The following is a 4,945-nucleotide window of genomic DNA, read 5'->3' as shown; positions in this document are numbered from 1 at the left end:
GGTGGTGGGTCTGCTTCGTCATGTAACTTCGCTCTGTCCACCGCAAAAGGCACGATCTAGCGGTGGCCAGATTGGACGTCCTATTCCCGTTCTGACAAGCCGTTCCATGACCTCCTCTACTGCCATGATGAGGCCACACTCAGGTTGGAGGAGCAACACCTCATATTCCAAATGGGTAGCTTCCAACCTGATGACATAATCATCAGTTTCACTAACTTCTGAATATTTCTGACTCCTCCTTCCTTTTTTGTGTTTCCATGCCTTATTCTGCTTACCCCTCACCTTCTCACCTGCCCATCATCTCCTCCAAGTTCCCCTCTTCCTTCCCTTTTTCCCATGATACAATGTGGTCTCCAATTAGATTTTTTTCTTTTCAGGCCTTAACCTCTTCCACCTGTCCCCTCCCTCCCACCCACCTTCCCCCTCAGCTGGTCTTAACTTGGACAAGGTGCCACACATGAGGCTGCTTACCAAGTTAAGGGCCCATGGTATTACAGGAAAGTTACTAACATGGTTACAACATTGGCTGATTGGTAGGAGGCAGCGTGGGAATAAAAGGATCCTTTTCTGGTTGGCTGCCAGTGACTAGTGGTATCCCACAGGGGTTGGTGTTGGTGTTGGGACTGCTTCTTTTTATGCTGTATATAAATAATTTATATATATTAATATATTATATATATATAATTTGTATATAAATGGCTTTGTTGCCAAGTTTGCAGATGCTACGAAGATTGGTGGAGGGGCAGGTAATGTTGAGGAAAAAGCTAGGCTGCAGAAGGACTTAGACAGATTAGGAGGATGGGCAAGAAAGTGGCCAATGAAATACACGGTTGGAAAATGCATGGTCATGCACTTTGGTAGAAGAAATAAATGTGCAGACTATTTTCTAACGGGGAGAAAATCCAAAAATCTGAGATTCAAAGGGACTTGGGAGTCCTCGTGCAGAACACCCTGAAGGTTAACTTGCAGGTTGTGTCGGTGGTGAAGAATGCAAATGCCATGTTAGCATTCACTTCAAGAAGTCTAGAATACAAGAGCAGGGATGTGATGCTGAGGCTTTATAAAGTACTGGTGAGGCCTTGCCTTGAGTATTGTGAACAGTTTTGGGCCCCTCATCTTAGAAAAGATGTGCTGACATTGGAGAGGGTCCAGAGGAGGTTCACAAGGATGATTCTGAGAATGAAAGGGTTATCATACGAAGAACGTTTGATATCTCTGGGTCTGTACTCGCTAGAATTCAGAAGGATGAAGAAGGATCTGATTGAAAAACCTTTTGAGTGTTGAAAGGCCTGGACAGAATAAATGTGGAAAGGATGTTTCCCAAGTTGAGAGAGTTTAGGACAAGAGGACACAGCCTCAGGATAGAGGGGTGCCCTTTCAAAACAGAGATGCGGAGAAATTTCTTATCCAAAAGGTGGTGAATTTGTGGAATTTGTTGCCACGTGCAGCTGTGGAGGCCAAGCCGTTGGGTGTATTTAAGGCAGAGATTGATAGGTTCTTGAAAGGTTACCAGGAAAAGGCCAGGAACTGGGATTGAGGAGGATCAGCCGTGATTGAATTGAGGAGCAGACTCGATGGGCCAAATGGCCTACTTCTGCTCCTATGTCTTATGGTCTCAGCTATCACCTGACATCTTAAAAAAATTATGCAGACATAAATGACACAATAACAGCAGTGCTCTGGTTAGGCCGCATCTGGATTATTGCGTACAGTTCCGATTGCCCCGCTATAGGAAGGATGTTGAGGCTTTGGAGATGGTGTGGAAAAGGTTTACCAGGATTCTGACTAGTTCAGAACGCATGTGCTATTACCAGAGGCTGCATAAACTTGGGCTGTTTTCTCTGGAGCGTCGTGGGCTGAGAGAGATCTAATAGAGGTTTACAAGATTATGAGGGGCATAGACAGAGTGGACAGGGAGTATCTGTCTCCCAGGGCTGAAGTGTTTAATACCAGAAGGATACATTGAAGGTGAGAGGAGTAAGTTCAAAGGGGTTGTGAAGGAAAAACTTTTACTCAGAGAGTGGTGGGTGCCCGGTCTGGTGGTAGAGGCAAATAGATGGGAGGACTTTAAGAGACGTTTAGATAGGAACATGGATGTAAGGAAGATGGAGGGATACGGACATGGTGTAGATAGGAGGGATTAGTGTTTGAGTGGTTTTGACTTGATTTGTAGCTGGTTCAGCACAACGTTCTGGGCTGGATGGCCTCTCCTGTACAGTACTTCTATTCTGTGATCCATGTTGTATAAACTGCACAATAAAGAACACAATTAAAGCAAATCCACAGTCTGAAGAGAACGCAGCTGCTGGAATCTGGAGCAAAAAACCCCGCAAACTGCTGGGGAAACTCAGCAGGTCGAGCAGCATCTGTGGAAGCGGAGGGATGGGTGTCGTTTCGGGTCGCGGCTCTGTATCACAGTTAGGGTGGTGTGCTGGCTAAGTTATGTGTATTCGGAAACTTGCTCAGGAACTGTGCGCTCAAATCCTTGGATTTAACTTCAGTCACTAAGTAAACCTGGAATCAAAACTCTTTAACAGTGACTATCAAACTGGTCACTGTCATAAAACCGAAGCAATGTCTTGCTAGGAGGGGAATCCTCAGACCTTACCCGTTCTGATGTGAAGGAGGGGAGATGCAGCTTGGTAGAGTAGCTGGTACCAGCTCTGACTCATACCTGGGCTCAATTACAATGTTGAGACCAGGCCATTCTGCCTGTCTAGTCTGATCCACCATTCCATCATGGCTGATTTACTATCCCTCTCAACCCCACTCTCCAACCCTCAAACCCCATAACCTTCTAAATCAAGAACCTATCAAACTCCACTTTAAATATTCCCAATGACTTGGACTCCACAGCCGCCTGTGGCAATGAATTCCCCAGATTTACCGTTCCCTGCCTAAAGAAATTCCTCCTTATCTCTGTTCTAAAGGGATATCCTTCTATCTGTCGCTGTTTGTTTGCGAATTCTTCCTGTGACAGTGTGGATTCCCCCAGGTTCTGTGGTTTCACGCAGAACAGCACAGGCAAAGGCCCTTCAGCCCACAAGGTCTGTGCTGACCACAGTGCTAAATTAAAGAGGAGGCCCTTCTATCGGTATATGGTCCAAGCCCCTCCGTATGCAGGATCTATCTAGAAGGTGGGTGGTCGGAGATTGAGGGGGGAGTTCATGAGAAAGGGTTAAGGGATTTTAGGTGCTGCTCAGGTTCCTTAAGGTTGTTATAGCTGGGTTTGGTAATAGGGACAAGGTCCCACTGCCCATTGAATGCTCCCTATCAACACATACAAAATGCTGGTGGAACGCAGCAGGCCGGGCAGCATCTATAGGGAGAAGCGCTGTCGACGTTTCTGGCCGAGACCCTTCGTCAGGACTAACTTAAAGGAAAGATAGTAAGAGATTTGGGGGGAGGGGGACATCTGAAATGATAGGAGAAGATTGGAGGGGGTGGGGTGAAGCTAAGAGCTGGAAAGTTGATTGGCAAAAGAGATACACAGCTGGAGAAGGGAAAGGATCATGAGATGGGAAGCCTAGGGAGAAAGAAAGGGGGAGTGGAGCACCAGAGGGAGATGGACAGCAGGGAAGGAGTGATTGTGAGAGGGATAGAGAGAGAAAAGAGAGAGAGAGAGCGAGAGAGAAAGAAAAAGGGGGGGAAAAGGAATAATAAATAAACAAACAAACAAACAAACAAATAAATAAATAGATAAATAAATAAAGTATGATGTAAGAAGGAGAAGGGGGCATTAACGGAAAATAGAGAAATCAATGTTCATGCCATCAGGTTGGAGGCTACCCAGCCGGTATATAAGGTGTTCCTCCAACCTGAGTTTGGATTCATTTTGACAATAGACGAGGCCATGGATAGACATATCAGAATGGGATTGGGATGTGGAATTAAAATGTGTGGCCACTGGGAGATCCTGCTTTCTCTGGCGGACATATCATGTGCCCATCTAGGACCAAACATTCATGGTCAACCCTTGACCGATGGAAGGTCTCTTTCGGTATTGCTCTGTGAGCCAGTATAGAGTCCATGGGCTGAATGGCCTTTCATTAAAATAAAACGTTGAGAAAGCATTGCATATTTTAAACTTTGCAAGGTTTTATGAAATCTGTATTTCTTTTGCTTTTTTTCAGAGTCGCTGGACCTCAAGAAGGAAAAAAGAAATCGTTTGGAACACATCAGAATTACCTGAAAAGATTACCCTTGTTTGTAACCATCTCACTACCTCACCCACCACACGTCCTGAAGATTGGAAACATTGCTTCTCTGTTTTAACAACCTTTCCTTTATAAAACATCCCCGTCTTTGTTGCTTTTAATCAATGGTATCTCAGCTTTTATATAATCCTTAGTGATGTGTCATTGCATCCTCCAAATGCTTCTCTGCATTTTTTAATTGCCAGAATTTCAAAGGTACAATTTAATGTCAGAGAAATGTATACAATATACATCCTGAAGTGCTTTTACTTCACAACCACCCACGAAAACAGACCCAAAGAATGAATGATAGTTAAATGTTAGATCCCCAAAGTACCCCTCCAGCTCCTCTCCCTCCTGCGTGTAAACGGCAACAAGCAATGATACCCCCTCCTCTCAACGGCAAAAGAAAAAGTATCGGCACCCATCATTGAGCACTCAAGCGTGCAGCAAAAGCAACAACAAAGACTCAGCCTTGCCGTTACTCCAGTTCACCCGGTATTCAACATACCACAGGCTCTCTCTCCCCAAGAAGGGAGAAAGCGATGTCTCCGTTTCAGGGCCATTTTTACCATTTCTCTGCTCCCCGGCTCCCTGAGTTGTTATTCACTGCAGGAATAAACCACAGTCTGTCCATAAAATGTGTGCTGTGTACAGAAGTGGACGAAAACAAAGCTTATAGAACATAGAACAATACAGGCCCTTTGGCCCACAGTACTGTGCTAGCCTTTTAACTTACTTCCAGACCA

Source organism: Hypanus sabinus, chromosome 5 (genome assembly GCF_030144855.1).
Source record: "Hypanus sabinus isolate sHypSab1 chromosome 5, sHypSab1.hap1, whole genome shotgun sequence".
Taxonomy (NCBI): Eukaryota; Metazoa; Chordata; class Chondrichthyes; order Myliobatiformes; family Dasyatidae; genus Hypanus; species Hypanus sabinus.
The sequence above is the reverse complement of the archived record's forward strand: the minus strand, read 5'-3'. Positions refer to the sequence as shown.